The 13,633-nt window shown below is 38.8% G+C and overlaps 1 long non-coding RNA gene across 1 annotated transcript in view; it reads right to left on the bottom strand.

Annotated features, from left to right (window-relative positions):
- LOC132709450 (uncharacterized) overlaps window positions 1–12,522 on the bottom strand; it is a 38,527-nt gene extending 26,005 nt beyond the window's left edge. The window contains exons 1-3 of the long non-coding RNA XR_015733920.1: window positions 12,338–12,522; window positions 11,347–11,473; window positions 11,067–11,134 (exon numbers count right to left, since the gene is read on the bottom strand). This is a non-coding gene — a long non-coding RNA (uncharacterized LOC132709450). The remainder of the gene's footprint in view (window positions 1–11,066; window positions 11,135–11,346; window positions 11,474–12,337) is intronic.
- Window positions 12,523–13,633: the final 1,111 nt, after the last annotated feature.

The raw sequence follows: 13,633 nt of genomic DNA, 5'->3' as shown, positions 1-13,633 counted from the left end.
CAAATGCCCGTAACTTATACTCATGCTGTCTGATTTTAATTCCCTTTATTGTATCTGTCCCACATATTTTACTCAGTAAAATTTCCAGCATCAAAATAAACAACAATGGAGACAAGGGGCAACCTTGCCTTGTTCCTTTTTCTATATTAAAAATATCTGTTAAACCACCATTAATTATTATTTGTGCTGTTTGTTTCTGATATATTGACTTAATAGATTGTATAAAATATTCTCCAAGTTGCATCCTTTCTGTTAATTTCGATAGAAAATGTCAATTCAATCTATCAAAGGCTTTCTCAGCATCCAAAAATACTAGCACTGCGGGGACCTGGTTGTTCCTCCAACTAGGGGATATTATTAAAGACTTCCAGTGGCTCTGTGTTCCCCAAATGGATGCTCCTTTAGGAGCTCCAGCCCCATGATTCCGTTTGCCGCTAAAACAGCAAAAATCAGCTGTTCTAGTGGCTCGAAACTCTCCCCCAGGGAAAAATGGGGAGAGAAGAGCAGAAGGGTCTGGGTAGAGCTCCCCTAGACCCCCAGGCTTTTTTTTTAAGCCTGAGGTTTGCAGGGTGAGAGCTCCCTGAAAGCCCTTCAGTGCTCCAGATCCAGGACGATTCTGCTCTATGCAGAACAAGGGGTCGTGACCACACCAGCAGTGCAATTTTAAGGACTATAAGAAAATTCGAATCTGGATGCTGGCAGAGCAAATCAGGAGAACAGAAAATGCAAGTATTAAACTTTAACTCCGTTTAAAAGAAAAAGGAAAAAAGATGGCGCTTAAGGGTGTTTAAAACGAAACTTATAAGTGAAAGTGATAGTTAAAGCTGCAACATTGTAAAAGCTACTGGATTATGTGGCAAGAAAAAGATTTAAAGTGCTAGTGAAATGAAAAAGACTATGGTATTGACCTCAACTACTTTATACTTCTAAATTGTGTGGAAAACTATTGGATTTATTGACCTGATAGCTGAATAAACTTAAACTGGGAATTGAAATATGGCTGACATCAAGGATGGAGGATCATTATTATATGAGCCAGCAAATTCACAAGTTGTGACTGTAGAGATTTTACAAGAACTTTTAAATTTCTATACTTCTGCTATACTGGAATCAATTGAAATGACTATTCAAATCTGGAGAACAAAAATGATTTGCTGGCTGGAAAAGAGCAAGAAAATCAAATTTTTTTTTTAAAAAAATTTGATTTATATGCCGCCCTTCTCCGAAGACTCAGGGCGGCTTACAATGTGCTCAGCAATAGTGACTGTAGAGGTTTTCACAAATTTGTCTTTGGAACAGGGAAAAGAGGCTGTCAGGAACACGATGGAAGTTACCACATTGAAAACAGAGGTTTTGGCAGAGGTTTCTATGCAGTTAACTGAAAAGCAGCAAATAGACTCTTTCCTGCAGACTGATAAACTTTATCATGACAATTCTTGGTTTTATAGACAGAATCAATTTTTAAGGGAGGAAGTGACTGATTATAGCAGGAACAGTAGAAATGGAGCTTTCAAAATGAAGGAGATAACTTTAAGGAGAAAGCGATTTTCTTTTTTTATTGAAAACTTTTACAAAGAAAATCCCCCCCAGTTTTTTTGATCTTCCCTTCATCTAGCTTGAAGCTGACCGTACTGAAACCAAGTATAAATTATCCCTTCCTCTTTTAATACATCTAAAGATTTCAATTGCAGTTTACCCCTTTCCAAAAGAAGAAGCTCTTTATAAGTAATCACCTCTGTTTTTTGCTCTATACTTATACTTTCTATTGCATGTCTGGGATTTGCTCATATGGGTATCTTATAATTTAGCTTATTTTGATATTTTTTCCAAACCCTCAACAATGCATTTCTAAGTATATGACCCTTAAACACTTTATCCACTTTTTTTTCATATAACAGATAAGCATGCCATCCATATAACAAATCATAGCCTTCTATGTTTAACATTCTTTCTTCAGTTAAGTTAAACCAGTCACTAATTTGTGATAAAGCAGCTGCTTCATAGTACAATCTTAAATTAGGCATTTTAAGACCTCCTCTCTCACGTATATCCTGTATAATTTTCAGTTTCACTCTTGGTTTCTTCCCACCTCAGATAAAAATATTAACCCCTTTCTGCCATTCCATCAAATTTCCATCTTTCTTAAGCACTTGCATCATTTGAAACAAAAATAAAAACCTAGGTAATACATTCATTTTTATTGCTGCTATCCTTCCCAGTAATGATAGTTGTAGCTTTTTCCAATTTTCCATTTGTTTCTGTACTTTTTGCCAAAGAACTTCATAATTATTTTTAAACAATTTCGTGTTTGAGGGTGCAATATATACTCCTAAATACTTAACCTTTTTAACTATTTCAAACCCCGTTATTCTCCCTAAATCTTCTCTTTGAGATATGGACATATTTTTAATTATCATCTTTGTCTTGTGTTGATTTACTTTAAATCCAGATACTTTACCATATTGACCTATTATGTCCAACATATATGGAGCCACTTCTATAGGTTGAGATAAAGTAACAACCAGGTCATCTGCAAACGCTCTTAATCTATAATCCTGCTGTCTAATTACAATTCCTTTTATTTTATCAGAGTCACGTAGCTTATTCAACAAAACTTCTAAAGTTAAAATAAACAACAAAGGCGACAAAGGACAACCCTGTCTTGTACCTTTCTCAATTTTAAAAACATCTGTTAAGCCTCCATTAACTATTATTTGTACTGTTTGTTCCTGATATATTGCTCTAATTGAATGTGTAAAATACTCCCCAAAATGCATTTTTAAAATTATCTTAAACAGAAATTGCCAGTTCAATCAATCAAATGCTTTCTCTGAATCCAAAAATATGAACGCTGCAGGGACCTGGTTGTTTTTTTCCAAATATTCCAATAAGTTTATAATTTGTCTGACATTATATTTCATTTGCCTCCCTTTTATAAAACCTGATTGATCATTGTGAATTGTTTGTTGCATAACTGGCATTAGTCTATTCGCTAATATCTTAGCAAAAACTTTATAATCAGTGTTCAAAATTGAAATTGGCTTAAAATTTTCAGGTTTGGTACAATTTTGATCTTCCTTCGGGATCAGTGAAACAAAAGCTGTTCTCCAAGAGGGTGGAACTCCTCCCCCTAATTGAATTTTACAAAATAGAGCTCTAAGCGGTTCTACCATTTCAAACTGTAAATTCTTATAATAAACAGCTGTTAATCCATCTGTTCCTGGAGCTTTCCCTATTTTTAACTGCTTAATTTCAGCAATAATCTCCTCAGAAGTTATTGGTTGATTCAATCCTTCCCTCTGTTCCAACATTAATTCAGGAATATTCCTTTCCTTTAAGTATCTATCTATATCTATACCTTGTATTGAATCACTAGCATATAACTTTGTATAAAATTCTAAGAAAGCCTTTTTGATCATATTCTGTTGGTAAACCTCCTTACCTCTAAATTCTATCTTACTAATGACTCGTGATTTCTGTTTTTTCCTCAACATATAGGCCAACCACCTACCTGGTTTATTGGCATTACAAAATGTATTATGTTTAGCATATTGTAAGCTAGTTGCCACCTGATCAGCCATTAACATATTAAATTGCCCTCGTAGTATATTTATTGTTTCCTTTACTTTTTTATCTCCTGGATTAAGTATAAGTAATTGTTCTTTCTTTTTTATTTCTTCCTCTATCTCTTTCCGCTTCTTTTGTTGTTTTAGTCTATGTTTATTATTCATATGTATTAACGTACCCCTCATATAAGCCTTACTAGCATCCCAAACCATTTCCATAGAAATACCCTTATACATATTAATAGCAAAAAATTCTTTCATTTGTTTTTTAAGCTCTTTCACATTTTCTTCATATCTAAATAAATTTTCATTTAGCCTCCAAGACCTTCTTTCCCCCCTCTCCTGTTCAAATTCTACCCAAACTGGACTATGATCAGTTAGAGTTCTTGGACATATCTTCGTTTTCTTCACCCTAGAAATAAAATCATTTGTGGTTAGTATAAAATCAGTCCTGGAGAAGGATTGATGTCTATCAGAAAAAAAGGTAAAATCTCTTTCCTCCACGTTGCATTCTCTCCAAATATCTCTCAGTTCTATATCTTCCATCATATCAAAAAAAGATTTAGGTAATTTTGCACGTGTTGAGATCTTTGATAAACTTTTTTTATCTTTCTGTGTATCTATTACTCCATTCCAGTCACCCATTAGTATAAAAGATTTATAATCCCATTGTATTATTTTAGTATGTAAAAAATTATAAAACTTGTCTTGTTGCTGATTAGGGGCATATATTCCAATTAAAAACATTTTTCCAGTCTGTGTTAATTATTCAATTGCAATATATCTTCCTTGATCATCTGCCTCAATTAAATTAGCTGATAGTCCTTTCTTTACATATATGACTAACCCATTTTTCTTCTCTGGCGCTGATGCCACAAAGTGTGTATCTAATCTTGAATTTATCAAATATTTTTGATCTAATAATCTAATATGTGTTTCTTGCAGACAAATAACATCATTGTTAAATTGTTTCAAGTAATGAAATACTCTCTTTCTTTTTTGTGGTGAGTTTAGGCCATTAACATTCCAAGATAGGAATTTAGTTGCCATCTTTAGCCTTTTGAAGCTGCATGAGCATCAGCTGAACATCCTCCTCCACCTTACTCTTTGGCCTAGCCCCCTCCCCCCACTGCTTCTGTTTTTTGAACTTCTTGAGATAGATCTTGAGATTGTTGCATTTTTAATTGTTGTTCTTGAAGTTTATAAGTTGATCGGGTCAGTCGTTGTTCTTTCGTCTCTCCCTTCTTAGATGGTTCCAGAGTTGGTGGTAAGCCCCCAAGATCCAGGTCTTCTTCCATGGTGATTCCTCCAGCTAAAACTTCAGCATAAGTTTGTATCTGCTTTCCATCTTTTTCTTGTTGTACCATCTCCATTTTCTTTCTACACCCACCCACCCCGGTGAGGGTGGGTATCCAGCCTTTAAAACATTGACATAAAAATCTTTTGCCTTCCAAACTGTGTTTAACCGGTATCTTTCTCCACTATAAGTCACTATTAGACCAGTTGGAACGTCCCATCTGTGCGCCACTTGTTGGTTTCTCAACTCATTTACCAAAAAACCAAAGTCCTTTCTACTTCTCAACATTTTTGGAGGGATTTCTTTCAAACCCACCACTTCTTGCCCAGCCACCTGAACCTTATTCTTGTAAGAAGCTTGTAAAATATCATTTCTGATCCTCCTGGTTGTAAAATAAATCACCACATCTCTTGGCAGCTGTCTTTGTCTTGCCAGCCAGGAATTAACCTTATAGATTTTATCAATTCGGCTTGCCACATCTTCTGGTCTTTCTTTAATTATCTCTGCAATAGCTTCAGCACAAATATCCTTTAGATTTTCTTTGCTGTTTTCTTTCAGGCCTTTCAATCTCAAGGCAAATTCCATAGATCTGTATTGTAGCATTACCAATTCATCATCCACTCTCTCTTTTTTAGTCATGATATATCCCATTTTGCTTTCCAAATTTAAATTGGCTTCATTAATTTCTTCCACTCTCTCTTCCACTTGAATAACAAGTTTTGACAATCCTGATACTGCAAAAACAATATCATCTCTTATTTCATCATGCTTTATTGCAACAACTTCTTTAATTGATTTTATATCCTCCTCAACTGTCTTTAATTTCCCTTCCACAATTACTGTTAGGTTATTCATTGCTGCAGCTTGATTATTCATGGCTTCTTTCATAAATTCTTTAAGATCATTAAGAGCAGCCTCCTGACTCTGTGAATCAGCTCTGTGAAGTTGTGCTTTCTGTGTCACCACTGATACAACTGGAGAACCTCCCCCTCCTTTAACAACTCCTGGCTTAACTTGTTAAGAAGCCATCTTTTTTTTCCCTTTTAAAAAGATCTTTTTTTCCTTTCAAAGCCACAAAGTCCCTTGAACAACTTTAAAAAGCTTGTAATTTTTAGTCTCTAATTTATCAGGCAAAATAGTCTTTTCTCCACAAGCTCTCAATTCCCAGCAGCTTAAATCCACTCTCACAGAAAGTTCTCAATAAGCACTTTCGTTTCTGACTTTCACTTTCAAAACCATAAGAAAGACGCCATCTTCAGCCTCCAGCTCAAAGAAATTCAATTTGAAACAAAGTAAGTCTGGAGTTAAGCTCTGTTACTTTTAAGGCTTGTTCTCCTGTTTCCACTCTGCCTCTGCTTGTAATCAATCAGACTCACTTTTGACAGCAGGAGCGGTCGCGGCTTCTAGCTCTGTTTACACAGACTTGTCCCAGATTCGGAGCTTCTTGGTGGGCTGACTGGGGAGCTCTCACCCGCCAAGCCTCTGGAATTATTCCAGAGGACTTTCGGGGAGCTCTACTCTCACCCACTGGCTCTCCTCTCCTTCTTTTCCCAAAGGGGAGGTTTTTCAGCCGCCAGACAGCCAATTTGCGCTGTCAAAGTGGCTTTTACGAAGTCACGGGGCTGGCGGTCTAAGGAGACTGTCCACGAAGCCTGCGGTGCCAACCGGAAGTCCGAGAGAGCGATTTTCAAAGATGCATTAGTCTCAAATCTACATTCAAAAATTTTCAAAAATAAAAGCAGGGGGAGGAGCAATGTTAAAGGAGAAAGTATTATTGAAGAAGAAGGATTGGAAAAAATATAGAAAGAAAGGAAGAATTGAAGATTAATTTCTTTTGGGGAGGATCTTAATAATAAATTTGAAAAGTCTATTGAACTATTGTTAAGCATGCTGCAATGGGCATAAATGATGACCGGTCAAAAGTGCGAGGACCAGTCAAAAGTGCGAGGAACTGTCAGAAATAACTTTTTTCAGCCCTCTGGGTAGTCCCTATGTGCATATTGACTACTCAGAGGGCTGAAAAAGTTATTTTTGACCAGTCCTCGCACTTTTGACCAGTCCTCGCACTTATGACTGTCCTCACATTTTATGTTTTTCACCCTATCTTGTCACCATGGTGAAGAGAAGCAGTTGTGAAATGAGTGACACAGTTGTTAAGAATGCTGCAATGGGCATAAATGTGAGGATGGTCATAAGTGTGAGGACTGGTCAGAAATGACTTTTTTCAGCCCTCTGAGTAGTCCCTTTACACATAGTCACAGCCACCCGGTCACATGACCACCAAGCCACGCCCACCCGGTCACATGACCATCAAGCCACACCCACCCAAATAAGCCATACCCACAGAACTGGTTGTTAAAAAAATTGAATCCCACCATTGGATGGAAGGGAGGAAGAAGGGAGAGAGGAATGGGAAGAAAGAAAAAAGGGGAGGAAGGAAGGGAGGGGAAATAAGAGTAGGAGAGAGGGTTAGAAAGGGAGAAAGAGAGGAGGAGAGGCAGAAAGGAAGGGGAAGTAGAGAAGGAGTAGGAGAAGAGGGAAGAAGAAAGTAGAAACGAAAGAAGGGAGAGAGAGATTGAAAAGAAAGATTGCTGTACAATAAAAAAGATAAAATGGAAGAAAGACAACCCCAAACATGCATAAATGTACTAGGATAAAGAATGAGTTATTAAAAAATAAAAGGGAATAAATATGAGTTAAAACAGAAAAATCAGAATTTGAGGGTGAATTAAGATGTTGTTTATATAAATAAGCATAGAAATTTTAAGACATGATTAAAAAATGGAAAAAGGAAATTTTGGCAAAAATTGTAAGTGAGTAAAATGTACTTGAATATGTTAAACTGTACAAGTTATGATACTCTGTTCATAAAATATGCAGGGGGAAATGGGGGGGGGAATCAATAAAACTTAATTTAAAAAAAAGTTTCCCACATGTTTGCTGGTTCATTTGTTGAGATCTGATTCTTTAGCTTTTCAGAGTAGCTTCTTTTTGCTGCTCTGATCTCCCTTGCTAATACATTTCTGATTGGGATATTTTCTTTTTCTCTCAGTCCTCCCTTTCTGATCATGAGAGCAATACAAACCAAAGTGTTAAAAGCATTTTAATATATTTAGCTAAAGCCAAAACTTCTCATAGATTATATGTAAAACATTCTTCATTTAAAATGAAGAGAGGCAATTACTTGGATTAAAGCGTTACAGCAAAATACTGCAAGGAGATTTAGATAGGCTAAAGGTCCGGAGCCATTTCATGTTGACATATAATAGTTCGCCATCTGATTGCACAGGTGGATCTTTTATTAGTGACCTCATAGAAGGTTTGTGTGTTAACACTGATTTTATTGAAGGGATTCTAGTCAATGTAGAGGAAGAAGAAGAACAAGAGCTTTCAGTAAGTAGAGAAGTGGTAGTACGAGGAACAACTCCCATAAGAGGAATTGACGAGGGCTTGGAGGCTGTAGGTGTGGACACTGCAGAGGACACACACTTTCTAAAGACCACAATTATCACACAAAGTAAAAGGAGGATAGACAGAACAGTGATCAAAAACATTAAAATCTTCCCTCCCAGGCCAGAAAAGATGGAGAATACTTCAACAATTCCAGTATCATCAAATGACTCAAACGATGAAATAGGGCCATCCTTATAATTTTTAACAGCTTGGCATATTTTTTCGATGTTGGCAAACAGAGTACGATTACCATCAGGGATGTATACACAACATGAGGAACCTATTAATTTACAAATGCCTCCTTCATGTGCAAGATCTACTAGAGCAATAAACCCTTCTTATAAAGTATAAATATGGAAGAGGAAAAATTGATTACAATAAATATAAATAGACTTAATTTAGCTATTAAAAGAAGAAAGACATTTCATAAATTAGAAAAATTAAAGTTTGATATAATTTGTTTGCAAGAAGTACATATTAAAAAACAGCATGAACAAATATTGATACAGCCAAAATTAGGGAAAATATTTACTTCATTGCCACAATGTAAGAACCCTAGCAGAGCAATGACACAACCCCAGTAGAGCAAATTTATTCAGATGATGATGGAAGAATTTTGATGGTGGAAATAACAGATAAATAATATGAAAATACTTTTAATAGCAATATACGGTCCAAATGATAATCAAGAAGAATTTTATAGAAAATTACATATGAAAATAATTGAATTGGACTATGATAATATTTCCTTGATGGGAGACTTTCAATGATATAGTAGATGAGAAATTAGACTACAATACACAGAAAACAACAAAGCAAAGTAGAAAGATTCTTTGGAAGTCTTTCTTTAAAATGGTAGAGGAAATAAATTTAAAAGATGCGTGGAGAGAAAGAAATGCAAAAAATAGACAATATACTTTTTATTCAAATAGACACTCATCATGGTTTAGAATAGACATGATATGGACGACAATGGAATTGACTTCTAACATAGAAGAAATTGACATAGAAGTAAACACCTGGGCAGACCATAATCCAATGACAATGAAATGGAAAGGATAAAGGAGAAGATCTAGATGGACCTTAAATAATACAGTACTAAAAGAAAAGGAATTTGTACAGAAAATGGAGAAAGAATAGGCTTTTTAAAAAAAGAAAATAGAAAAGAGGACACATCAATGCAAAATCTTTGGGATACAATGAAGGCCTATGCTAGAGGTTTGATAATAGACTATACAAGGAAAAGAAATACTAAGAAAAGACAAGCTTATAAAACATTAGAGGATGAACACAAGAAACTCGAAAAAGAATTACAGAAATTTCCACAAAAAAAGGACACTAAAATAAAAATGGACACAATTAAACATAAAATGGGATTAATAGAAAAAGAGGATTTAGCACAAAAAATTAGAAGTGCTAAACAGAACTATTTTGAAGACGCAAATAAACCAGGTAGATGGTTAGCATACAAACTGAAAAAAGAGAATCAAGAAAAATAATACAACTAGTAGATGATCAAGGGCAAATTAGATATGGGAATAAAGAGAAGAAAAAAATTATACAAGATTATTATAGAAAACTCTATGAGCAAGAGAATATTGAGGAGAAAATCTCTTACATTGTTCCCATACCACATTGATGCCCAATTGTGGAATGAGAGTGTTGAAAAATCGATTCCACCTATTGGATAGAGAAAATATATCCTGAATGTCTCTTTTCTATTGGGACAGAGTGACAGGAGCATGAAGATCCTGTGGTTTCAACAGGGGGAGAAGGCCAGGAAAGATTCTGCCCAAAATGCACCTGCCCTTCCAGCCAGGGGGAAGTGTGTGATAAGCTCAATTCCCACAAATAAAATGGGAGGGGAGACGTTACTCCAAAAACAAATTTTGCAGGTGAAAAGGCAAGAAGTTCTTCAACCGCAGCCTCATCCTCACTGCTTCTAACAGATTCAATGTATGGAGCTATTGTACTTATCTGCATTTCCATGTTTAGGTAACAATCATGAAAGCTGGAATAGTTAAAAAATTGACAACAAACACTATAGACTGGCACGTCAAGAGGAGAATTATAGATTGTTGGCACCTTATAGCTCCAGTCAAAGGTAAACTTATGGATTTTCCCTTCATTGGCCTTAGCCACCATGCGTTCAAACGATTCAAAATCAAAGCAGGGATATTTATGTCAGGGGTCAAATTGTCAGTTGTTGTCTGCACTAGGGACACCCGGTTTATGCTTTCATTTATTGTAACCAAATTGGGACTTAAACAAACAAGGCCTCATTGAAACATTACTAGGAAATGGTTGCCAGATAGCAATAAGTTCAATGGTGAAATTGCAATTTCCATATACCCATATTAGTGAGGCTATACTTCTAGGTAATGACATCATGGGATTCAATACAAAAATGTCCCGTTTCTGTATCAAGTAGGGCAAGAGATTTCAGTGGTGGGATGAAAGAAACCAGTAGGACTTCTGTTATGGTCAGTGATTTGGCGTAAATTTCAGTTGATTGTCTACAGCTTTTTGTTGATACCAGGAGCGTGGGACAGCTCTGGCAAAGATAGAAACCACTTTATCCATATCTCCAGCATAATTACACACCCAACAGTCAGTCAGATTTTCTGACGCATGGACAGCATGGTATGTTTCTGTCATGGTAAATGTCTAACTACAACATCTCCCTGATCACCCGGCCCTGCAAGGGTTAACTGACCACATATCCCATAACCCCTGTAACCACTCCTTACCTCTTTGCCCCTCCTCCTGGGTATAATAGCTCCAACCACGAGGTCCACACATGATTCCAGATGTATACCTGAAAGGTAAATGTACAAGGTCAGTGACCTCCAGTACCATTAAACCTACAATAAAGCTAAAGAAAAGAATTGAAGTCTGTCTTTGAGTTATTGGGCTAGATCCAGCTTTTAACAAAATGGTAGCAGAGGTCGGTTGCCCATAACTCCAGATAATGACTGAACCCAATATCTACCCTGAAGAAGCAGACAGAGTACAGACCAGAGCTCTTACCAAGAAGATGGCTGAGAAACTTGCAACGAAAGCCACAGCCATGGAGGAGACAGAAGCTGGAAGCGAGCAGGACTCCAGCCTGGACTCACAATCAAATGAAGAGGGGCCATCTAAGGAAATCACCGCCCTGGAAGGAGAAACAACACAGAAAATGAATAAATTCAAACTCTCCATCCTGAAACTGATGGAGGCAAGCAGCGACAAAGAAAACCTCATCACGGACCTTCAAAGCCTCTTCGAGCAGCAAGAAGCAGCGATTGAGGCCCCAAAGACCACCGAGAGAGAAAAGCTAGCAAAAAAGGGTAAGCCACCCCAACCCGATGATCCCGAGCTGGCAGAATCCATTTTCGCGCCCTCTTCCCGGCGGCCATCTTGGGACAAGCACCAGCCAATGGGATGCCAGGATTTGAATCCCTTGGCGCGAAAATGCCCGAACCCCGAAACAGACGAGGGGGACTCAGAAAGCGACCACGAAGAGATCACAATAACTAAGAAAAAAACACCTACCGATCTCGAGTTGCAAAAGGCAATTGAGACCATCACCGCTGCCCTCGGCTCCGCTTTCGAGCCTCCTGCAGCACTCAAAAAATCAAAGAAAAGTCCCGGAAAACACAAGAAGGCCAGGACAACCAACGACGACCAGGTGACTGAGCCACAGCCAACTAAAAACACCGCGCACACCAACAACCGGCACAAAAAACCGCCCACCTGCAGGAAGGATCAACCGTAGGACTCGAACTTGCCACCCGCTACACCAACTACGCGAGGCCCGAGGGAGAAGAGAAGAACCGGCTACTCGCCCGCGCCACGACATCAACCAGGCCGATCCACGTGACCAGGGACCAGCGACCACGAGGGAGGATCCGCCGCCACCGCCGCTGCCATCACCGCCGAGCCGCTGGGTGCAGGGAATCCCCAACCTACGACCTCCGCTGCTGCCATGCTGCCGACCCATGGAAGTCCTCGACTTACGATCGCATCGCCTCCTCACCTTCTTCCCTTCTTCGCCGGGGATCCAGCCATCCAGCAGTGGTGTCCACCTTCTGGAGGAACCTTCGGACCCACCGGGGGTGGGTCCAGCCTCCCACCGACAGGCCTAGGCCTAGGCCTGGGAGCTCCAACAACAGGAACCTCACCCGATGGACTCCAGCGTGGAATGAGCTTCGCGCATGCCCAGTACCTGCCTGTAACAAGAGAAGCAAGCTACATAGATCCAAGCAGGTACAGAATGGCCACAGACATCCCAAAGCCTTATTGTGAGTTCAATCACAGTTTGGACCATAGACAGCTCCCCCCAGTAAGTAACCTTACTAACATTTCTGGGGCAAATTATGCCAATTTGCCAAAATTACAGTTAGATGGGGGTAATGTTATAGAATGGAGTCAACAATTGAGAATTGCTCTCATGAGAGAGAATGCACTGTTCCTAGCTAACAGACCTCCCCAAAAGCCCTGGTCCCTGGAAATTGACTGTATTCATCACAGGGCATTTTGTATCATGTTAACCTCCATTCCATCTGCTATGTATCCATCTATTGAGGACAATCTGACTGTTTATGATGTTATGCAAAAACTAGGTAACCTGTTTTATAGCCAGAGTAGAGCCACAACCACTAGAATATCTAGGGAGTTCCACTCCACCAAGCACAAGGCAGGGGTCCCCATGAGTGAGCACATTTTAAAGATGAATGCTACAAGGGCAGAGCTCATGCAGAGGGGGGAAATCATCACTGAAGAGAGCATGATAAGCATAATCATAAACTCTCTTGATAGCAGTTGGGACAGCTTCATAACCCAACTAAATAGCCTCAGCTTGCAATACCTAACACTAGGCACACTGACCAGTCAGCTCATTGCAGAGGACACTCTGAGGAGGGACCGCCACCTATCCAGAAGGGATCCTAGACCCACGAAGAGGGTGGATTTCCAAGATAGGGCCAGGGATACCTCAGAATGTTATTCTTGTGGTTCAAGGAACCACTTAAAGAGGGATTGCCCCAGGAACCATAGGGATAGGGGACAGCATGACAGCAGAGGGGGGAAGTCACCTGAATGCAGGTACCCAAAGGAAAGGGGGCGAGGGTGGTCACCCAACCCCAGGAAGCACCACGAGCGCAGAGACCACTCCAGGGATAGTAACCCTGGCTCTATGTATGGGATCAGGCACGATGACCCAAATGACAAACATAAGGCAGAGAGAAACACATGGCTCCTGGACTCAGGGGGCACAAGCCACACTACTTGTAACCCAGAGCTGCTAGACTCACTCACAGAAATAGACTCAGAA

Source organism: Pantherophis guttatus, chromosome 4, assembly GCF_059756535.1.
Source record: "Pantherophis guttatus breed Tessera chromosome 4, ASM5975653v1, whole genome shotgun sequence".
Taxonomy (NCBI): Eukaryota; Metazoa; Chordata; class Lepidosauria; order Squamata; family Colubridae; genus Pantherophis; species Pantherophis guttatus.
This window is presented reverse-complemented; position numbering and strand designations above follow the sequence as displayed.